This window comes from Miniopterus schreibersii, assembly GCF_964146895.1.
Source record: "Miniopterus schreibersii genome assembly, chromosome: 1".
NCBI classification, from domain to species: domain Eukaryota; kingdom Metazoa; phylum Chordata; class Mammalia; order Chiroptera; family Miniopteridae; genus Miniopterus; species Miniopterus schreibersii.
The window spans coordinates 61,129,172-61,154,401 of NC_138101.1; positions in this window are offsets into that span (position 1 = coordinate 61,129,172).

Below are 25,230 nucleotides of genomic sequence, written 5' to 3' on the forward strand. Positions count from 1 at the left end.
ATTCTAAAAAATAAAATCAGTGGTATGTGTTTAAATAATCTGTGATTTCGGATATTTGGGGGGAAAAATGACTGCTATTGACATGCTAAAGGTTATGCTCCTTAACACTGGCCTTCTGAATTTAAGGTTTTATTTTCAGTTGTACACAGTAATGTAATTCTTTGCATATGTATGTCATATTATGGGTACAAATATTCATATTCCTAATATAAGGTTTCCAATCTCTTGCTATCAGGTACATTATTCTACAATATGTTGCCTCTTAGTTATGAAACTTCCAAGAAGTTTTCTGAATTTGAAATCATATGCCTGGTGATATTTACCCAAAATTCCAGCAATCTGCTGAAAAGTGAAATATCCCTAGGATCCCTTCTGTTCAAGTTGGAAGGGACTTGAGTGAACATCTATGCTTTCTAATATAAAGACCATTGTGCTCCTTGGGGAAGATAAGAGCAAAAGAAAGACTTCCATCTTCATTCAAACATCTGTCAACATAACACTATCTTCTACAATCAGTGATATTTTACCTTCCTGATTCTACTTGCTTTAAATCTAACTTTAAAGGTCCCTTTAAGTATATTTAGCTTTTTTGGCTATATAATTTTAGCTTTTCTGTCATTATTTTAGCTCCATTATTTTTCATTGGGTATATATCTTTCTTTTCATCATTTTAAAAATAGGAATTTACCAGAAAGCTTCTTTTGCAAAAAACTGGTTTCATTGGACACATCCCTTTTTACCTTAATCCAGAATCCATCACTATTTAATAATTAGGATTTTACTCTCAGGTTGACATTGTGATTCTTCTGTTTAAACAGTAAGGGCAAGTGAAGATGGTTTGCCTAATTTCTGCAAAGCTACACTTATTATAATTGTGTCTGGAAACATATGGGAGTATATATTTTTCTGAATCATTGGCAAGATGTAATTATTAGGGGAAATTAAGTAGAAAGGTATAGGGATCCATGTTTAGTGTTCTGGCTACTAGATTCCAGAGATAACTTTTCTGCTATTGCTGTTCTTTGTTGATGGTGGCTAGTCTTCTAAAATCTAGTTTTTCAAAATATTCCTTTTGATAATGGTGGTTTTTATGGGAGATTTTTCATGTTCTTTCTGCCTCTCTGTGTTTTCTAATTTATTTATTTATGTTTTGGCAAAAACACAACAACATATTATAGCCCAGCCGGGCGTGGCTCAGGGGTTGAGCATCGAACTAGGATCCAGGCCACTGGGGTTTGATTCCTGGTCAGGGCACATGCCCGGGTTGCGGGCTCGATCAAGGACTCTCTCATCATTGATGTTTCTGTCTTTCTCTCCCTCTCCCTTCCTCTCTCTGAAATCAATAAAGATATATTTTAAAAAACACACAAAAAAACCAAAAACATATTATATTTAACAATTGAGTAGTTTAAGTTCTACAAAAAAAAAAAAAAAAAATTAATGCATTCAAGTCACACAATTTATGTATCAGTGACATTTATCCTAATGAACCAGTCATGATTTTAGTCATGCTACCTTTTATTGTGGTTTCTTATTTTCAAAATTTAGAGACCTCCTGAATTTCTCTTTCCTGAGGGGCCATATCCACAGAATGCCAGTAAAACCTATGAACGTATTTATTCATTTGGCTGTCTGGTCACCTATTGTTGTTGACACATTTTTAAAAAATGAACTAAATTGAATTAAAATGGGTTATTTTTCCAAAGAATGCCAGGAGGTTTCTCTTAAACAGATTTCTCTGACATCCAAATAAGTGTAGAGTCCAGTTGCCATTAGCTTTGCTGTCTGATTTGTAACTGCTCCATCTTGGATACCGAAAGTCATATTTTCCGGGTGGTTGTGGCATCTGGATGCATTCTAAATGCTCGAAAAGGATCAGAAAGGAGAATCTGACTGCTTTTATTACTCCTCAACCCTTCTACCTTCCTGGCAGGGAGAGCACACTGCTGTTTTCTCCCTTGGGCTAAGGAGAGATGCTTTGGAATTCAAAGCAAACCTCATTGGTTCTTTATTCACATTCTTGCTCAGTGGCAGACAGGGGCAGTTGTAGAGAATGATGTGGTTTCATGGTTTTAGTTGAAATTAAAACTTTTTGTAAGATGGAGGAGTGAGTAAAAAAGTAACAGGGACCTGCCAATCATGGAAGCTCCACCCAGTGGTCCGAGATTATGAAATTGTTTAGTGCCGGTCAGATCATGCTCAGGAGAGGATGCCGAGACTTGGGCATATCCTTTTACAGAGACCTGGCAGACCACAACACATGCACACGGGCCACCATGGCGGCAATGTAGCGTTTTCTTGACATCTACTGTGTCTCAGGCACTTCATTCTGTGCACGTATTATGTCATTTAAAAGTAAGTATTGTGTGTTTTTTGTTTTTTTTAATATATCTTTATTGATTTCAGAGAGAGGAAGGGAGAGAGAGAGATAGAAACATCAATGATGAGAGAGTCATTGATCGGCTGCAGCCCGCAACCCGGGCATGTGCCCTGACGGGAATCGAACGCCAATCGCCTGGATCCTAGGTCAATGCTCAACCACTGAGCCACGCCCGGCTGGGCAAAAGTAAGTATTGTTATAGTATTTTTTGTAGATTAGGAGGCTGAAGCTTAGAGACTTTACTTGCTCAAAGTCACATACGTACAGGGTAGATGTAAGATTAAAAACCTGATTTTTCTGACTTTGATGGTCCTGCTCAAAGCCCCATGGGACACTAGTATTCACAGTACTCTCATCAGTGAAGGGACTTATGGCCCTAGTGAGTGAGAAAAGGCTGAAGAAACTGCTGTGGGGATTGTGGGAGCGAGGGTGGAGGGAAGAGAAAACTCGTGATGGGAGCAATGGAAGCTATTATCAAATGTTTTCAGGGCTATAATGTAGACTCCAAAGAAAAGGAAAAGATTTATTGGGTGGAAGGCACCAAGCCATAGATCAAACAAAGGCCTTCTTAACTCCCAGTGGTGGACAGAAAAGGGCTGCTTTTGGAAGAAGTGGGATCTCTATCTCTAGAGTGTTGCATAACTGGCAGTGAGAAAGTGGGAAATATGCTTTAGATGACTGGTCTGCTATCTTTAAAAATTCCTTTCAGCCCTGACTGGGTAGCTCAGTTGGTTAGAGGGTCATCCCCAGGCACCAAGATTGTGGGTTCAATCTCTGGTCAGGGCACATACAAGAATCAACTAATGAATGCATAAATAAGTGGAGCAACAAATCAGTCTCTCTCTCCCTCTCTCGCTCTCTCTCACACACACACAAAATTAATTAATAAATAAGTTAATTAATTAAAAAATTCCTGCCCGGCCAGGTGTGGCTCAGCAGTTGAGCATTGACCTAGGATCCAGGAGATCATGGTTTGATTCTCCGTCAGGGCACATGCCCAGGTTGCAGGTTTGATCCCCAATTGGGGGCGTGCAAGAGGCAGCCAATCAATGACGACTTTCTCATCATTGCTATTTCAACTCTCTCCCCTTCCCTTCCTCTTTGTGAAATCAATAAATATATATTTAAAAAAAAAAATTTCTTTCAGCAATGAAATATGTGTATAAACATACTTTGTAGACTAAAGAAAGTTGATTTGGAACTCATACATTTTAATAGGATTTATACTTAAGGCTATTTTTCTAGTAACTATGAGAGTAAGTCACATATAGTGTCTTCTTCAAAGGTGTGAACTTATGAGATGTCTGCCATGGTGGTTTGGGTCTGTGGTTGGAGAAACTTAAATGATTCTTCTAAAATAAAATAAAATAAAATATATTTTAAGGAAGGTGTCAAAATATGTGTTAAGGAATACAAATAAAGGTGTCCCAAAGACAAATAAAATAAAATAAAATAAAGTCTGTTACTCTGGTTTCTTTTTTAAAAATTTACTTATTTCCCAATTACTGTTTATATTCAATATTATTTTGTGTTCATTTCAGGTGCATAGGACAATGCCTAAACATTGATATACTTTACAAAGTGCTCTCTCCAATATTTGCAGTACCCACCTGGCACCATACATGGTTATTACAATATTACTGACTATATTTCCTATGCTGTACTCTACGTCACTGTGACTATTTTGTTACTACCAATCTGTACTTCTCAATCCCTTCACCTTTTCACCCAACCCCAACTCCCTCTTCCCTGGCAACCATCAGTCTGTTTCGGTGTCTATGAGCCTGTTTCTGTTTTGTTTGTTTATAGTGTTACTCTGGTTTCATTCCTTACATGCCAAGTCTAGCATCTATTGTAGCAGCCGGATGGACAGAATGGACAAAAGCTGTGCTCTGCCCGAGACCTACTTTGAATGCTTGCTCCTCGTTATCCTTTCCGAGGTGGAAATAACCTGTCACACTGCAGAAGTGCAAGGAGCAAGTGTTGGCTGGCACATCTGTGGTGCCTTCAAGCCCTGGGCAGACTGCAGCGACATTTCCTCTTAGCAGCCAAATGCACGGAGGAAACCTCACATTCTCACTATGTCTCCAGTCAGGATTTCCTGATTGAAATGCAATTTTGTTTTTAGATTGGAGCGCATAAATTCAGTAGTTGTGTGAATTGCTTACCAAGTAACATAGCAGTGTAAGAGTGATGGCTTTTGAAAGCACTGACCACCTTGCACTTGAGAAGACAAAATCAGGGTTTCCCACAACTGATCTTGACTCAACAATATTGCAGTAACATTGCACTGAATCATATACTCAAAATAATTACTTGACACACAATGATAGTATCTTTTCCCCCAAGACTCTCATGTCACTTCTTAATCATAACTAAAGACAATGAACAAAAGACCACAAGGCAGTTTCCGTTCGAATACTGTCTGGAATGCATGATGGGGTCCACAGAGGTTCTGTAAAGATGACCTTGGTAGAAGTGGGGCACCTGAGGATCTGAGGAGAAGAGCAGTGACAGCACTTAACTTCTCCTAGGGAGAGGCATGTGTGACAGCTGTCTACTCCATATCCTTTTTATTATCTTGTTAAGGTTTAATTTTTATATTTATCAAAGTATTTATTGTATGTAATTTTAAAAGGCAAGTAACATTATAAAGTTTGCTTTACCCTCCTACCACCTCAAATTAGTGTTTTTGTTTGCTTCACATAAATACCCGAAAGTGGAATTGCTAGGTCATATGGTAGTTGTAGTTTGAATGTTTTGAGGAAACTCTGTTTTCCATAGTGGCTGCACTAGTTTGCAAACTACTCCCTCCCACGCTCCAATATGTTTTTAGCACAAATGAGTTCAGAGAGCTGGTTTTTTGACTCCTTAACTGAGAGTCTGCCCGCATAAACTCCAGATAAGATTATATTTGAGTCTTATCTATCATTATTGCTCAATTATTTTCCAAAGGAAGGTGAGATGAAAGTTCTTCATTTGAGATTCATTGCCTACAATTATATGTGGCTGAAAGAGGCCTCTGAAATCAGAAATTGTCAACAAAGCAGCATTTATTTTTGTTATTACTCATCTTTCTCACCAGGCCTTGAGAAACATGACTATGGCTTCATCAATGCAGATGCGAAATCTTGAGTGTATTACATGACTTAAGTGTACAATGCAGTCTTAATGCAACCATGTTGGAAGAATAAACATTCAGCTAAAGCACTTTTGAGCAAGGAGACAATGTTTAACTGATTTCTTTTGAAAAATCAGTTAATGTAACTATGTGGGAATAGGTTAGTTAATTGACATCCAGTGATCAGAAAATATTAAATTTTGATAAATTGCATGTATCCTCTTACATGTGTATATTGTTTCATTGTTTACAAAGTGCTTTCACATATCATTTTATTAAAATTCAACCTGCTATGGTAAATTATCATTACTCATATTTATAAATGAGAAATGATGACAGGGATTTGAAGAGACTTGCCTGAAGTCATGGAGCTAATAAGGCTTAGAAATGGAACAAGGATGCTTGCCTCCTGATTCCAAATTCAGTTATTTTCCCATCATACCACAAAGCCTCCTAGTCAGCTTAGTCAGGCTGCCTCTCATCCTACATGGTGAATACGTTTCAAGGGCATGGTGAAACTGGAGTGGGCCATGCTGTCCTTGAGGCTTTGCAGCCATGCCCTGCATGGAGAAGAGATGCTCTCAGCCTGCCAGGTGTGACCAGGCTGAGGGCATGTGGCCTCAGGGACTGGCCAGATACAGGATCCTAAGGAATTTGGGTCAACACAGCCATTCACCGAGAGATCAACTTCACTCCTTCTATTTTAGGTAGGATTTCATAGTAGATGAGGGAACATAGTACTTTGCACAAAGCATGAGACAAGTGTGCCAACAAAGATTTATTAAGTTACTCTACTCCTTGAAGGGCCCAGCATAATGTAATTCTTGTCCAACTTTTATCAACTAAATGGATCAATAAGGGTTTTCTTTAAGATGATGATGGGTCAAGGTTTTCATTCCTTGGTTTACCTGAGAGGTAAATCACATAAAAATGGAGCTTATATAAACAATTGCTTTTCATTAACCTTATCATTTTGAATTTAAATTTGTATGAAAAGAAAAAAAATACCTCTTAACTTTTTTACTGTGTGAATAAATCTGCCATATGCCAGGACTTGAAGTGATATTAGTAATGAAGTGAGCATTTCTGGCTTGCCTGAGATGGAGAGGAAAGTTTTAAATCTCTCTGCTGCTCTTGATTTAACACAGGTGGGATCTCAGAAGGTCTTGTTCATGATTAGTGGTGTTTTTAAAAAGAAGTGTGAATTGATGCAGCTGCAGCAGGAAGCCCAACACAAATCCTAATGGCCAAAGATCTTGAATGTCTTTCTGATTTGGTCATGGTCATGGCCAGGACTGCAGAACTGAAGAGTACTCTGCAGGCATTATAAACCTTGGTTCACCAGACCCCGAACATAGTCTCATTTTATCATAAACAGAGAAATGCCTCTTTAGCAAAGAACTTATAATCTCCTATACAAAATAAAAAATTTTCTTCATGGACAGTATTTCTACTGGAGTCCTGAATAATTTATTTCCATTCCTTTTCATGATTTAATTGTTTTGAACACCTTATGTATCTAGATAGTTTTAGAAAACTGCTTCAAAGAGGTGCTTCAGGAACCACTTAAGGAGAATCCTCAGCTTCACATCCAGTGTGCTTGGCTTTAAATACCTGACAATCTAGTTTTACTCAACCCCAAATTTCTGCCACTTTATTCTCACAATTTTGTTCAAAGCCAACTTCACCAACTTTCCTCTTTTATATCTACACTTAAGTACAGTTTTACCCGCCACTGTTTCATTTCCTGACATGGCTTTAGTAACTGGAAGGAGTCCTCTCAGGGAGCACCTCCAAACTCCATCTGGTCCTTCGCTTTCTGCTGCTTCTGCTCACCATCCATCTTTTCTGGCTTTCTGGTCATGTTCCAGACATAGCGGTGGGAGTCACCAAAGATAATCCCTAGGAGGAAATAAAACAAAACAAAAAGACACCTGCTGGGAAGGACTCCTGATGGCTAACTGGGCTCAAAGAAAGAAAGCAGAGCCTAGCAGCCATTTCTGCACAGGAGCCTCTCATGCAAAGTGTGCTTCAGGAAGAAGCCCCTGCTACTAAACTGCCCCTGCTTGAACTGCCTGCCTCTGCACTGAACTGCCTATCTGCACTGTTTTTGCTATCTGAGCCAGACCTTGTAAAGGGTTCCTGGAATCTTATTTTAACCAATAGAATCGAGGCTTTCCATATCCAATCAGAACTGTACAGCTTCCAACCAATCAGAGCAGCTCTATTCTGACCTATCAGGACAGTGCCTTTTGGACCAATCAAACCTAGAAGATTTGGCATCCTCATTTGCATGAGGACAGGCCAATCAGAGACCCGGGGCAGGGACTTCTGTACATATAAGCCAGCTCCTCTCTCACTCAAGGAGTGCATTTTCCAATGAAAATTGTAGAATGTGTTTCCTGGCTAGAGGTGAAAACACTGAAGTCTCACTGGAGTAGAGCTGAGTGGCCTGGAGTAGAGTGGAGTAAAGCGGAGCAGACCATCTCCCAGCAGAGCTGCCTAGCTGAAGAAGGACCTGGCCCCAGGGCCACTTAGCCTTGGGGCAGCCTCATAGCTGTGCTGTTTTCACAGCTATGCTGCATCACTGTTTGCACTAAATAAAGTTTCTTCTTCACTGTACCTCAAATTGGGGATTTCTGTTGGTGTTGAATTGGCACCAATGACCATCAGTTGACAATAAAAATCATAAAAATTACTATCCCCAGTTAACTGAAAAATTTAAAATTAACTCTCATTAAATCACTATTTCATCTACACTGGTGTCTTCCAATTGTCTATATTTATAAAGTCCAGGTATGTTTCTTCACTATTCCACTTGCTGGAGAGGTGTTGGTAGGGTAGGCAGTGCATATAAACAGCTAAGCAACTGCTGGAATATCTTGATGGGCAGGGTGTAAATTTACTGTTTCTCCCTAGTTATGATTGTGGTTCTGAATTATTTAAAGACTAAAGAGAAATTCTTGTATTTGACAACTGAACTAGGGGAAAAATACTGCTGAAATCTGTCAATGCATGTTGCTAACATATGTTGCATTTTTAGACAGGGAGAAAACTAAACCTAGCAAGTCCTTGGAAAGATGTATGAGTTGGCTGACAGGTGTGATATCTCAGCACAACAAGTTAAAGCAACACTGAGCAGTGGGTTGTGTCCAGTGAGACCTGATTGGTCACAGATGACAATTCCAGCTCCCTAAGCTGTTTGTCCAGTGTCTATGATTAATATCAAATTTCAAATAAGGCTCTTTTCCAACAATAAGGTTGAAGATACATTCAGTTAAAATTTAAGTTTCCTATAACCCAATCAAACTATCTGGACACTTCCTAGGGTGAATAGATAAAAGGAGAGCTGCAAGGCTTTCTTCCTGAAGCAGAGCTTCCAGCAGTGCACAACAGAAGCAGATGCTTATCATGAGTGGAGTAAAGCGGAGCAGACCATCTCCCAGCAGAGCTGCCTAGCTGAAGAAGGAACAGGCATTTTTAAGCCAGAGGTGTTGGATAGGCTAAGGTGTGAAGTTTTGAGTTAAACTCAGACCGAACCTGGAAAATGTACAATCATGGAACAAATGGTTTCAATCAAGACCAAAGTTGGGTTACATATTTTTAGAGGGGATAAAGAAGAGAGGTTGATTTTTTAGCTATTGATGTATACATTCTGCAATGTAATTGACTGTAAATGTGTCTCTGTGTGTGTATATACATATACATTTTTTATGCCTATAGTAGCCAAGAGTCTTATAAATATTAGAACCAAGAAAATGTATATTCTTATTTTACCACAAATATTTTTATAGGAGTTATTGAAAATTAGATATAGTAATTTAAAGTAATTAGGTGTAGAAGACACAATTGGTTTTCCATCTTTGTCTCTAGAAAAGGGATATCTTCAAGCCCTAAATTGTAGGTGTGTTCTTGTTTCAGATGATTCCATTTTTGGGGGAGAGTTTGTAGAAGTTATTTATCATATACTTTTTAATTTCTTAAGTCAGTGTTTTAAAAGAAGCCAAGAAAGTTTGAATTAAACGTCCATTTTTTTGGTTGTCTCCCATACCCAACTTGTCACTTCTATCTATATGCCTCTCACTTTATATATTTATTCATCAATAATTCCACAAGGATTTGAAGCTGCTTAAAACAAGAATGTGAATACTAAGATATTAATATAGAAATACAAAGTCAAGATTAAATAAATCCCTATGATAAATAAAGAGAAAATGGGCTCTAGGAAATGGTTTAAATGAACACACAACTAGAAATTTGAGTTTGAGAGTGCCTGGGAGAAGAATCTATCTGTGTTGCCATTGCTTTAGTCAGACCAGATCTTTGTGTATCATCAAAGAAATAATAATTGCATGAGATTTTGTGATTGGAGGACAACTCAATACATGTTACATGCCCAGAAATGACAGTGAGAGTTAGATTTGTTTTAAAACTAAGTTTCCATGACACCAACATTATCAATTAAAAAGTGAAAAAAACCACACAACTAATTTAGTCCATTCTCTTTTTGTCTTTATCAGCACAATACAAGTTATCTGGCTTGATGAATTCTCTTAATGAGGTGATTTTGTTTTATGTAGACTCTGTGATGCTTGAGTAGTTGAATAAAAGGCATAGTCCATAGGATACGCTCCCCCCCCCCCCCAGGCCATTTGTCCTTGTGGCATGCTAGCACAGTTGTTTACAACCTTTTATCATTATGAGGAAGTCATCCATTTAAGAACTATCTGCTGAAGAAAGTTTCAGTTCCTAATATTACATCCCTGCCGATCTGTCCATTTTCCTGTCTCACCACTACCTTGCACCCCCCTCACTATCTTCATGCTAGACTAGACTGGTGTATGGGATTTGTCTTATTTAAGACCCATACAGCATGGTGGGGCTAAAAGTATAATTCAATGCCTCTCAAACTTCAGGGGGCAAATAAAGCACTTATGGATCTTATTAAAAGGCAGATTCTAATTTAGTAGATCTGGAGTGGGTTTTTCTAACTAGGTCCTAGGTGATACAATGCTGCTAGTGTGCAGACCACATTTTTCATAGCAAGGTATAACTTATCCCAGAGGCAGTATAATATAGAGCAGGATTTTTTTTAACTTTCGCTCTATTGACAGTTCAGGTTGAATAATTTGTTGTGGGGAAGTGTTTTGTGCATTATAGAATGTTTAGCAATATTCCTGGCTTCTACTTACTAGATGCCAGTAGTATTCTACCCTTCCAGTTGTGACAATCAAAATTATCTTCAGGCATTGCCAAATATCCTCTGGAGTTCAAAGCACCCCTTGTTGAGAACCACTGGTATAGAGGTTATTACTAAGGGCTGTGGATTAGAATGCTTGGATTGAAATTCTAGTTCACCAATGTGTTGTATGAGCCATGATGTGCAATTTATTTAACTTTGCTGTGCCTCAGTTTTTTCCTCTATAAACTGGGAATAATAATAATATCTACATTAGATACTGATAAAACACAGATGATGGCATAGGAGGCTCCTGAATTTTCCTCCTCTTACTTATGCACTGAATGTACAACTACACATATATTCCCTCTGAGAGGAATCCAGAAACTAGCTGAATGACTCCTATATATCAGGCAACTGCAAAAATACCCACCTTGAAATGGTTAGAAAGGTGGAGACATCCCATAAACCCCACCCCCAACATAGCATCACACATGGGGAGGGGACCCTGGACTCCCAACTTTTCCCTGAGGAGTGAAAGGCTTGGACCACACATCTAGTGCTCCAACTTTTAAGGACCATTTCTCTTTGTTTATTGTAGGGATTTATTTAATCTTGATTTTGGACCACACATCTAGTGCTCCATCTTTTACCTGAGGGACAGGCCCCCAAATAACCTAGATCTGAAAGCCAGTGGGTCTTGCATTTACAAGAAAACTCTGAAGACTCCACCAAAAAAAACTATTAACACTATTAGAATAAATTAATTCAGTAATGTTGCTAGATACAAAATCAATATACAAAAATCAATTGCGTATATATACACTAACAATGAATTATTGGAAAGAGAAATTAAGAAAACAATTCCACTTTCAATAGCATCAAAAAGAATAAAATACTTATATGCTTATATTCATAACTTATGGACACAGACATTAGCATTGGGAAGGCCTGGGAGTGGGGTAGATAAGGGGTGGAGGGGATCAATGGGGAAAAAAAGGGGACATCTGTATACTTTCAACAATAAAGATAAATTTAAAAAAAAAGGTTATGAAGGAAAGAAGGAAGAAAGGGAGGGAGGAAGGAAAAAAAAAAAGAATAAAATACTTAGTAATACATTTCACCAAGGAAGTGAAAAATCTATGCATGGAAAACTATAAGACATTAATGAAATAAATTGTAGAAGCCAAAAAATATATGGAAAGATATTCTCTGTTCATGAACTGGAAAAAGTAATATTGTTAAAATGGCATACTACCTGAAGGGGTCTACAGATTTAATGCAAGCCCTACCAAAAGTCAAAACTTCAAAAGAAATAGAAAAGGCAATCCTAAAGTTTATATAGAACAACAAAAGATCCCACATAGCCAAAGCAATCTTAGAAAGAAAAAAGCTGGAGCATCACACTTCCTGATTTCAAACTGCATTACAGCTGCATAATCGAAACAGTTTAGTATGGGCATGGAACCAGATACATGCAGCACCAGGAGAGAGCGCTCTGAAATAAACTCCTGTATATGTGGTCAATTAGTTTATGGCAAAGGAGCCAAGAATATACAGTGAGGAAAGGGAGTCTCTTCAATGAATAGTACTGAGAAAACTGTATATCCACATGCAAAAGAATGAAACTGTACCCTAGCTTACATCGTACGCAAACGTCAACTCAAAATGTCCCGTTGGCACCTTCTTCCATTCAGTTACTGGCCTCTCACAGCTCAAGGATAGAAACTATCCTGCCTTCTAACTTTGTAGATTAATTTTTCCTGTTTTGAACTTTATCCAAAACTGAATCACACAGCACGCATGATTTCGTATCTGGCATTTTCCTTGTTGTTCAACATTATGTTTGTGAGATTCATCCATATTCAACAAGCCACCATTAAAAGAATGAAAAGGCAACTCACAGAGTGGGAGAAGATGTTTTCAGTACATACACCTGACAAATGACTCATATTCAGGTTATGAAAAGAAGTACTATAACTCAAAACGAAAGCAGACCTGATAGAAAAGTAGGCAAAATAATCCGAACAGGTATTTCATGATAGATCAGAGATTTTCCAATTGTGTGCCACAGCACGCTGGTGTGCTGCAAGAATTTTTAAAACATGCAATACCTGACTATTGAGTCAGGAACACAGACCTCTTTTCCCTTAGATTGTCAAATAAATAAATGACAGCTGTCAACACAATAGCCGTCTGGTGTGAATGAATCAAAATTATACCTATTTGTTTTTGTCAGACTGTTAAAAAAATAAAACATATATATATATTGGTGTGCTGCAGAATTTTACTAATTAGTTCATGTGTGCTACAGGATGAAAAAAGTTGAAAATCGCTGCAAAGATGATAATCAGATAGGAAAGAAACACATGAAAAGTGCTCAATTTTTTTAGTCATTAGGGAACAAAAATTAAAACCACAATGTGATACCACTTACACACATGCTGGAATAATTAAATGAAAAAGACACAAAACAGCAGTGCTGATACGGAGGCAGAGTTGCTGGAACTTGTACACACTGCTGGTGGGAGAGTACCACTTTGCAAAATTCTTTGGAAGTGTCTGTTGGCTTGGGTCTTCTGTGAAGTAGATGCCAAGACAGAGGGAACATCCAAGATCTTTTTTTTTTTTGTGGGAAACCCTGGTGAAGGACAAAGGTAGGGAGCATGAGTAAGCAGGGGGAGCCTTCAAACCACTGTGAAAGGATGGAGGAATGAAGATTAGGTAAGAAGATTCAAGCTGCAGCACAGTTCTAAGAAAGTTTCAGCCAAGAAGATCAAGAGTTCTCGAACCATAGTTGCCCATTAGATGAATCCCATCCCACAAGAATGGACTTGCTGTAGTACTTGTTTTGTGCTCAGTCTTTGGCTGGGAGCAGTTTGGGGAAACCATGGCCTTGGTGCCATCACAGTGGTGAATCAGAACAGCAGCTGGGGCTGTCAGTGAACTATGCTTCCCACAGCAGGATATCTGAGCAGCCCATTTCCATGGCTGCCGCAGGAATTAGCTACTAAATCTGAATATATACACCTTATGACCTAGTAATTCCACTCCTAGGTATATAGCCACAGAATATGTTCATATATTCATCAAAAACATGTACAGGGATGTTCACAGTAGGGCTATTTGTAACAACCAACACCTGGAAATCATCCAAATGCTCACCAACAATAGAATGAATAAATTGTGGTATAATGAAACAATAAATTCTATACAATAATAAGACAAAGATGTCTCATTTTAAAAACACCAGCATACCATACTTTATATAATCATTTCTTATTGATGATGATTTGGTAATGTTCAATTTCTCCCTCTTACAGATACTGTTGCACTGAACATTTCTGAAGGGTAAATACTTAGACAGGGCCTTACTGGGTCAAATGACTCAAGGAGACCAGGGTCTTTGTTTAATTGACCATCTATAGAAAATCAGTAATGTAACTATGTGGGAATAGGTTAGTTAATTGACATCCAGTGATCAGAAAATATTAAATTTTGATTAATAATTGCATGTAACTTCTTACATGTGTATATTGTTTCATTGTTTACAAAGTACTTTCATATATCATTTTATTAAAATTCAACCTGCTATGGTAAATTATCATTACTCATATTTATAAATGAGAAATGATGACAGGGATTTGAAGAGACTTGCCTGAAGTCATGGAGCTAATAAGGCTTAGAAATGGAACAAGGATGCTTGCCTCCTGATTCCAAATTCAGTTATTTTCCCATCATACCACAAAGCCTCCTAGTCAGCTTAGTCAGGCTGCCTCTCATCCTCCATGGTGAATACGTTTCAAGGGCATGGTGAAACTGGAGTGGGCCATGCTGTCCTTGAGGCTTTGCAGCCATGCCCTGCATGGAGAAGGATGCTCTCAGCCTGCCAGGTGTGACCAGGCTGAGGGCATGTGGCCTCAGGGACTGGCCAGATACAGGATCCTAAGGAATTTGGGTCAACACAGCCATTCACCAAGAGATCAACTTCACTCCTTCTATTTTAGGTAGGATTTCATAGTAGATGAGGGAACATAGTACTTTGCACAAAGCATGAGACAAGTGTGCCAACAAAGATTTATTAAGTTACTCTACTCCTTGAAGGGCCCAGCATAATGTAATTCTTATCCAACTTTTATCAACTAAATGGATCAATAAGGGTTTTCTTTAAAATGATAATGGGTCAAGGTTTTCATCCCTTGGTTTACCTGAGAGGTAAATCACATAAAAATGGAGCTTATATAAACAATTGCTTTTCATTAACCTTATCATTTTGAATTTAAATTTTTATGAAAAGAAAAAAAATACCTCTTAACTTTTTTACTGTGTGAATAAATCTGCCATATGCCAGGACTTGAAGTGATATTAGTAATGAAGTGAGCATTTCTGGCTTGCCTGAGATGGAGAGGAAAGTTTTAAATCTCTCTGCTGCTCTTGATTTAACACAGGTGGGATCTCAGAAGGCCTTGTTCATGATTAGTGGTGTTTTTAAAAAGAAGTGTGAATTGATGCAGCTGCAGCAGGAAGCCCAGCACAAATCCTGATGGCCAAAGGTCTTGAATGTCTTTCTCATTTGGTCATGGTCATGGCGAGGACTGCAGAACTCAAGACAATTAAAAGAAACAAATAATAATAAGAACATACTTATTTTTATAAATTTTGTTGCTATCATTACTCTTTGTTTTTTCTAATTAGACATTCTTGGTATAAATGAAGGCTTTGGCCTTTTGAAATATTAATTAGGCTTGCCAGTAAACTCTATTATTTCTAATTGCATACAGTTGATGAATATCTTTTGAATAAGTATTCGAGCATGTGACTGTATAGAGCTGTCTTCAAGTTCTGATTCAACCCTCACGACTCAGGTCAAGTGTCTGACTGCTATGATCAGCTTCCCTCATACAAGGAGAAACTGGCAGAATGGAAAAAGGGCTATACATGCACTAAGAAGACATGGGTTAAATGCTGCTTTATATACTATATTAACAAGGCTTTGGTCAGCTGCATGTGTCAGAAACACAAGAGTGGTTTAAACACACAAGGTTTTATTCTTACTGTGAAAGAAGTCCCAAGGTGGAAGTCAAGGGCTAGTAGGGTGGTTTATGAAGTTGTGCCTGACATCTCTAGGACGAGATCCTTGTCCTTATGTTCCAGGAAAGTGTGCACCAACAATTATGTCTGATTCCAGGCCAGTAGCAGGAAGAAGAGCTGAGGAATCTCAGGATATCCCATCCATTAAGGCCACTTGTTTAGAATCATCTGTAATCTTTTCACTTACAGATCCTTGGGTGAACCCACTCACATGGCTGTGCCTAGCTGGAAAACAGTCTGGGTAAAGTAACTGTTACTGGTAATGTGATCACTAACATTGGGTGTGTATTGTTTAGAAAGAACAAAGAGAGACTTAGCGGTCTCCGTTGAGTCACTAAACACAACTATGATGTGTGACAATTGAATTTTTTCATAAAGGAAAACAACATTGTTTTTCTTGTTATAATATGCATCCATTGGAAACAATTCAAACAAGTCAGAAAATTTGAAGACAAGAATAAATAGAATTGAAATTCTATCAGTCAGAGTTAAGTTTTTATTACTATCTCAGTAAATATTTTTCACAAACCTCTTTGTACATACACTATATAATTTTACAGAAATGGCATTTTCTTAATAAAACCTTTGCTTTCTCTAAATCTGCTAGATGGACATTTTTTGCCTTAAGGTATTTGCATTTATGCTTGTCTTTCTGCAGTGCCTATTCTCCAGATGTTAGCATGGTTCTCTCCCACTCTTTCTCAGTGTGGCCAGCTCCCTCACTTTCTCATCTGATCAGCTCCCTCACTTCCTTAGTATGGTTACCTCCCTTCCTTGCTCAGTATGTCTAACTTCCCACTTCTTCAGTGTGGCTAGCTACATCACCTCTTCAGGGTTTTGTTCAAATGTTATTTTCCGAGTGAGGCCTCCCTGCTACCCACTTTATTTATAATTGCACCCATCCCCCTCTTTTTCACATTATATTTTAATTTTCTCCTTAGAACTTATCAATTTTTAATATGCTATGTAATTTGGTTATTATACTACTTTGTGTTTCTTCCCAAGATAATGGAAATTCCATGAAGGAAGGGATTTTACTCTTTGCCATTGTTTATCCAGTGCATAGAATAGTGCTCAGCGCATGGTAAGTACTCAATAAATCCTTGTGGAATTCACGGCACTTATAACACCTGGTCACATCATTAGTTGTGAGGCTTAAACAAGACAACATGGATGACAGCACTTAGCACAGGGTCAGATGGCAGAGGCTCCAAAGAAAGATGTTAAAGTTGCTCTTACGGCTATTTAAACTTTCCATGTCTCTACCAGAGCACTTAACACCAGATCTTTAAAATAGTAGTCATATGTTTATCTCACCCATGAGCCCCGTGGACTCTTTGAAGGTTTAAAGTATTTTCCCTTGTTTTTGCATCACTGGCATTGACAATAGCCTGGTATCCAGTAGTTGCTCTCTAAGTCTGAATTGATGTGAATCATTTGTGACTATTCCTAAATCTTTAGACACTGCGACACTATTTAATTTCTAAGTGCTCCCCTCCATCCCTGTGCTTAAAATATTTATGGAGCTATTTAGTACTCAGAGGAAATCAGGTTTTAGCAGAGCCGAGGCAGTCTTCTCTCTCTAGTCAATGGTTTTGTTGAAAACTCATTTTAATAAATGCACTAGAGAGGCATTTTTGAATAGGAAAGAGTCATTCAGCTTTGTGAATTGTCCAGGTGGAATAAGTATTAGAAGCTTTTGTTATTTCTGCCACTTTGGTTAATGAAGCTGTCCCCTTTATAATATAATTAGAGCAAGAACAATTCTCTCAGCAAATATAAAGTGACACACATAGGATCTTGTTACTGGAATATTCCTCTGAGGAGTCACAGGAAACCATTCAGACACAGGACTTGACATGCTAGGGTAGAAACAGCCAATTAAGAAAGTGGTAAGTAATTTCATAAGAGAAATTCCAGTTCTTACTAAAGCTATTCAATGTCCCTTTTGTATCAAATCACCTTTTATTTTTTAAAATCCAGAGGAAGTTGTTGCATAAGCCTGTTTTTGTTTTCCCTGGGCGAGGCATTTTTCTAAGGCCAAGGTAACATTTATACTTTTAAATACAAAGTCAGAATTTGAGGAGGAAAAAAAGGGTAGTGATCTTGTTGAGACAGATAAAAAAATTAGTCTTTTAAATTCAATAGTCTAACTCCTGAGACTGCAAGATAAGTCAACAAAAGGCATAGAGCTTCCAAGAGAAACAATACAGTTCTTCTTCATGGTCTATTAGGAGAGATGCTTTTCTCTCAGACAAGATCTTCTTCAGTCTACCTCGTAGAAATTGGTATTATACATAGAGTGTCAACTCCACACAATGGCTTGCTTCACATTTTGATTGCCTGACTTTTCCTTCTATCCATCCAGCCCATCCCCCAGGATGCCCTTATACACATTTCTTGGAACAAGTATTTTCCCCCCTAGGACTTTCTAAGCTTGTACACGTTTTCGAGCCCAACATGTCTATACACAGTCATGAAAATGGATTCTGCAGAATTGGAACATCTTAGGCTTTAACTGAGACACATTGATTTCCTCCACCAGACTGAATGGGCTGAGGTCTGTATTGGTCATTTTATAGCTACTGTGGTTGAAGTATAATGAATATTTTTTAAGCCATGCAGCATGCATATTTTTCAGGTATAGCAGAGATATACACTAAATTTTTAGGCATCTTTGTATTACCAAAGCAGGATGAATGAACACAGGTTAAATCATGTTTGAATTTGTAAACTATGTGAGATTTCAAGTTTGTAGGAATTTGACATAGGATTTCTCACTGTAGGATATCAAGAGGTAGCTATTTTAATGCCATTTCTCTTCCCAAACTTCCTCCTCTTTTGTTCAAAGATGCCAGGCACCTTTGGGAAGTAGTGAGCTTTGAAAGAGCCTGAGCTCATGCCTTTGAGAGAAATAGATTCAGATTTCCATTCTGTCATTTCCTAGCTCTGGGCTTTTGCCCACCTCTTAATCTGAGTCTTATAAAATGCAGCCAATAACACCTGTTTTACAGGATGACTGTAAGGAGAAAATGACATTTACACACTTCTTGGTTTTTATTTATAGCAGGGGCTAAATAAATGGTAGATGATTATTTACCCCATTGTTTTGTAAAATTTTATCATTTTGCTTGGAGAAAGTCTGTACTAGATACCATTTTCGTTGGAAAAAACAGAGAGCACCTTATAATTTACAACAGTCTTCATAGATAAAAATTTTTTTAGAGCCATCTCAATTATTCTGAAAGCATTGTTATTATTAATATTTACCTTAGTCTTGAAATAAAAGCTATTTAACTTAACACAATATGATTTTGCATTCTATACCTATAGATCGAAATGACTGTTTCTTCCAGGGCTATTCAGAGCTGCCGGTCCCCTGTGATAAAACCATTTGTGTACATTTTATAAAAGAAATACCCAGTTATTATTTTAAAGAAAAGGTGAGAAGAGAGCAAAGCTGTGCTTGGGAATCACTTAAAAATGAACAGAGTGTGGATAACATAGGATGCCTAACAGGCAGAAGGACTAACTTGTTTTAAAGGTTGATGTGTAGGATGTAGGAGGACATTTAGCAAGACAAGAACCAATGTGAGGTTCATCGCACAAAGGACTAAATTGGTAGGCATGGGAGTGGCAAAAACGTTGTTTTTTTAGACTTCAGTAGGTTAGGCTGTGGGAGGGTGAAGAGATTGAAAACCCAGTTTGCTTATTGACAGAATAGCCGAGAGAAATTACATGAAGATGGGAAAAGGCACTTTGAGTTGTTTTGCTATATTTGAAGTGAAAACTTCACAGAGACACAATGCTGACAAAGAATGCACTTTAATTAAGCCTGGATTGTCTGTGTGAACGTGTGCGCATCGCTTTCCCTCCTGAGGAATTCTTCTTCAGAGGCCCCGCAGACCATTCGAGTTACTTTTTTATTGGATTTTGAGTAATTTCCCCCACTCCCTTCAGCCATGGTGTTACTGACGCAGTGGTGATGGTTTCTGAAAGCCCTGTCTGGCTTATATCATGACCTCATTGGCATTTAATTCAAACAAGAGTTTTAAGCCAGAAGAGAAGAAAATTCCTGTTTAATAGGCAAAATGTCTGCAAAGTCTAGAGCGCTAAGTATTGAACACAACAGCTAATACTTTGAATTGTCTGGTGGGAAAGTGTCAGGTGTGTCCAATGTTCTTGCTGAAACTGTGGTAAAATGAAAGCCACATATTTGGCTATGTTTGGTGACAAGTATTTTAACCAAAGGCCAAGAGGAGGCATTCTAGGTGTCTGGGGGTGACAGTGGAAGGCTCCTGTGTTGGAGGGGCTCCCTCTTCTACAGCAGAGCCAAGCGGAGGCATCGCTGGTGGGGGGTGGACGGGGGCACCGACGGTGATTCTCACACACGGGTGCAGTGTGTGGAGTGGGCCAGAGGAGGAAAAATAGGAAAGTCACATCCTAGAAGAGGTGCAACAGACCCGCCGAGAGAGCATTCTTAGGAAGCAGGAGAGGTGAGGGGAGGAGAAAAGCCAGGTTGAGGAGGCAGAGGGAGCCAGTCAGCTGAATTGGTCTAGAAAGGTTCTGGAGATGGAGCACCAATTCCTTCAGTAGCTCTTACGCTTCCTGAACATTGTCAAGGACAAATGATGCTTTTTGAAAGACCTGGGGGGGATGATCAGAATCACTTAATGGACCCCAGCTCTGGTTATGAATATGCCACCAACAAACTCACTATAGAGTACTTGGGACTAGTAATTTACCTCTAAAAGAGGCAGATCAATCGAAGGATCATTGAAGATCTCGGTTACTTTTGTTGTTTAAATTAATTCTAATTAATGGATGACACAGAACAGGCACAACTTGAAAGAAAAATTAAGGACTTTGGTAGAAAGTAGTGAAGGAAAAATGTGCACATGTGATCCTCAGATATTCAGCGTTTAGACCATGAAGGAAAACACCAGACAGAGACCTTTCCCTTTACTCCTAAGTCCTGCTTTGTGAGAAGCTCCTTTCACAGCATTTCTGTCTTCTCAACTCCACCATTCCCTTTTGAAAATTCATTTTAAGAAAGGTCAGAATTTGCACTTATTATGCAAGGGAATAAGGAGTAGGTGACTATTTCTTCTTAGAAGTTGGAGAGTATGGAATTCTTCACTTTTGAAAGTTGTAAGCCTTCTATTTGAGCAGTAGAGCTTCATAATTCTGCTGTTGTAAATGTATAAAGACCTCTCAATAGGAGGTGGAACTGAGTCTGGGAACTCTGGATTCTTTCTAATTGGTTTGTTGTTTGTGGAAAAATAAATATTAGTTAAAAATCACCAACTTTAGACATTTGGTATTTACTGAGAGGACCTTACTGTTGGGGGAAATATGGCCTTGGGAGCAATTGGCTAGCATTTATTGCTGTGTGCAGTGTACCATGCTTTTCTATGTGATTTACAGAGAAGTGTGGAATAACTTTCCACTAAGCAAGGAATTTTCTTCTTCTTATTCAATTTCTCATCTTTATTTTCCCAAATAATTTTAAAACTTAAAACAGTTATTTTTAGGTCTTTTCTCATCTGCATGAAATTATTAGATCCCAATTAAAATGTAATTAAACAGCCATGGCTGGTGTGGCTCAGTTGGTTGGGTGTCGTCCTGTGCACCGAAAGGCTGCTGGTTCCATTCCCGTCAGGGCGTGTTCCCAGGTGGAGGCTCCATCACAGGCAGGGGGTGTGCAGGAGGCAGCTGATCAATGCTTCACCCCTATGTGGATGTTTCTCTCTCTCCCTCTCTTTTCCTCTCTCTCTAAAAATCAATAAAAAAATCTTTTAAAAAATTAATTAAAGAGTTAAACCCAAATTCCAAGCTGAAGTTTATTCCCGTTTTACCCCCAGATACTCATCTTGCCTTAAGTAATGACCTCATTTGATGTGGTCTCAAGATGTTACCACAACTCCAGATTCACTGTGTGCTAATGAAAAATGCAATGGAACAGCTGTTGTTTGTTCTGAAAAATTCTAAACCAGTAGAATATTTCCTCTTAATTAACTAAATATAGACAAGACCACGTGGTCATTCTTTACTGTGTCCATTATTAAGACTATTAAAAGGCGAATGACACCTATTTGCTGCACTGTGCATTTGTGTGGTAGGGCAGAAGGAGGAACAGGAATGGAATTAGATGATCTGAACTTTTTAAAGCAGTCTGGCCTTTTCTTGCACAAAGTGTTGTTTTTCTTTCCTCTGTTCTTAATAAGACCTGCCTTGCAAATTTTAGTGGGAACTAAAGGGTCTTATTTAATTCTTAATGCTCATCACTACAACAAAAACCTGAGCAGTCATTATCCTTTGCAGGAATTATGTAGGTCATTTTTCTAGGTAAATTAAGATAAAAACAATCTGGATTTAAAATATTTAATCCAGTAAGGTAAATTATTTGTTAAAATTCAGTTATTCATTGATTCGTTCAATAAATTAAGAAGCATCTTCTCTCCTGGAGAGAATTTCATAAAACTTGACCCATTGATGATCTTTCACTTTAATCCTGTTCCATCTCCTCTTTGTCTTGCTGGGATGAAACATGGTAGCCAGACAAGCACTACAGCTATCTCTGCAAGAGCTTATTGTGACTGCCTTCATGGGAAATATCTTGAATAAAATCCTAGAGCTATGCTGAAGAATCAGAGTTGGAAAAGGTCCTAGGGAGGAGGAGAGAGGGTAGGGAGGGGAAAAGAGAGAAGAGAGGAGGGAAGAGAGGGCAGGAAGATCTATTAGAGGGAAGAGAAAATATAGAAAGCACATCAGATTTCAGTCCTTAAACTAGAGATTTTAACCTTTTTGATTGAGTTGGCCATATGTTTATAATTAAACATCAATTAAATATTATAATAAATGATACAAATATTAAATAAATGTTATGCATATGGAATTATGTGTGAGTAAATTCATGTAACTAATGGATACAGCCCAAGTAGAAGACTCAAATGCCATCTCTTCTTTAGGGCTTCTTTTGAGTTCCCAGGTAGAATTACTTATCCCCTCTTGTCTGCTCCCAGAGGATATGCACATTCACCTATAGCACCGTGTTGTGACTACGCATTGCATATTTCTCTCTCCAGTAGACTATGAACTTTGTGAGAAGAGGAGGAACTTTGTCCATATAACTAATATTTATTGTGAACATGTTATGTGCTAGGCATTTTACAAACCACTTTACATATATTTAATCTTCTAAACAGTCCTAAAAGTTAAATATTCTTATTCCCACTTTAAAGATAATAAAGCCAAAGTGAAGAAAGATAAGTGGTGTCAAGGTCACACAGCAAGAAAGAGGTAGAGCTGGGATTTGAAAGTAGTTAGTCTGATTCCCAAACTTTCACTCTTGAGTGAACTAATGTATTATGCTACTATGCACTTAACAATCAATAAGATAGTTTAGTTCCTCGAATTGCTAGTGGTTAAATTTTTTCAAATCCTGATAAATAAATGATTTCTATAAATGCCACCCAGCTTTACTGTAAGATTTTTTGTTTGTTTGTTTGTTTTAATATTTTGGCATTTCCATGATGTCTATTTTTAAATTAAATTTATTGGGGCAACATTGGTTAATAAGGTTGGGTTTCAAGTGTATATTTCTATGATACATGATCTGTATATTGCATTGTCTGCCCACCACCCAACGTCAAACCATCTTCCGTCACCATGTATTTGTTGACCCCTTTACCCATTACTACCCTCCACTCCCCTTCCCTCTGGTAACCACCATACTGTTTGTGCCTATGAGTTGTTTTTTTTTTTCTTATTTTTTCATTTATTGCTTTGTTTGTTTTAATTTTAAAGAAATACTTTTGCCTTACTCATTAGATAAGTGTGAAATACCTTTAATTAGAAGCATTAAAAAGTGTAAGCTGGCCAGGCCAGGCGTGGCTCAGCGGTTCAGCATCGACCTAGGATCCAGGCCATTGGGGTTCAATTTCTGGTCAGGGCACATGCCCGGTTGCGGGCTTGATCAATGACTCTCTCATCATTGATGTTTCCATCTCTCTCTCTCCCTCCCCTTTCCTCTCTCTGAAATCAATAAAGACATATTAAAAAAAAAAAAAAAAGTGTAAGCTGGAGCTGTTGCGATAACCTCAAATTTCCAACAGGTTTCACTGATGTTAGAGTGAGGAGCAGGAAGGTTAAATGCAGATATTATTTTAAGTTTATTTTCCAAATAGATGTAACTTATTTTGCAGAACTCAAAAGTGGTCTCAGGAGGCCAAGATACAAATGCATCTACATAGTGACTAAAAAGAAGTGGACAAAGTAGGGTCTGTGGACGACCTGAGCCACCATACTTGTTTCACTGCTGCATTCAATAAACATTTATGGGGTGCCAATCTGTTTAGAGTTCTCCAAGGTGAAACTCCAAGGGTAAGTTGCTGAATAGTATCTCTATTTACCTTTGCACCATCAGGAGATCTAGGAATGTAGCCCTGTAGTTTGAACTTTGGTGATATTTTTGGATAACATCTCTTTTTCTGGGAGAAGCTGATAGCAAATTGAGGAGAAAGATTGTGGCTCATAGTCTTCCCGTTCTCAGATGATGCCTACCAGGGCTACTCTCAGAATGGTTGGTCAGTAAATATTTGCTGAATGGGTGAATGAGTGGATTAATCAGTCAACTGAGAAAGGTAGACTATTCCCAGTAAAAAATAGCAAAAGCCACTCAATTTTACAGAGTTAGAATACTGGTTTGATTCAAAGGTGATATAGACACTGTAAAGAAATTCATCATTTCTCTCTCCCCTACTTCACAAGTGTTCTCTTTTTCTACTTTTTTCATTTTTTTCCCTTTCTCTACTCTTAATTTCTTTTTTCTCTCCTTGTCCAGCTATAAAGTATGTCCCCATGATCTCTATCATTAACTGAATAGATATCTTTGTTTATGGGGAAAGAAATGGAATTTTAAAAATATGATTTTTATTTTAGATTATTTGGGTTTGAGATGTTAGTGAGGTATCAGGAAGTTAGGATGTGAAATATAAATTAAGAAAGAAGTTGAGGTTTATCTAGCATGAAGGTAATATTCAAAGGTATGGGAATAGATGTGACCACATTGCCTTAAGCATAGCACCAAAGTTTACTCCGAAACACTAGTTCTACTACTCCAATCAACACTAGAAACAACAAGGCTGTTAGTAGCACTTATTGCATGCCAGGCATTGTTCCTAGTGATGCACAGTTATTTAATTCTCAGAGCAATGCTAATGCTAGTATCTGATTTTTCAGAATGTCTGAGGTTATTGGTAGTATTTATCAAATTGCCAATTATCTAATTTCCTTTACTCTGATTGTGTGATTTAGGACAAATTATTGGCCTTTTCTAATACATACATACAATTTTCTGTTTATATGATCTTATCTTTATAGCTTTCATCATTACCATTACCAAAAATCACATACCTTTTTACTTAATTTTGTGCATAATAGTAATCATAGAGAGAA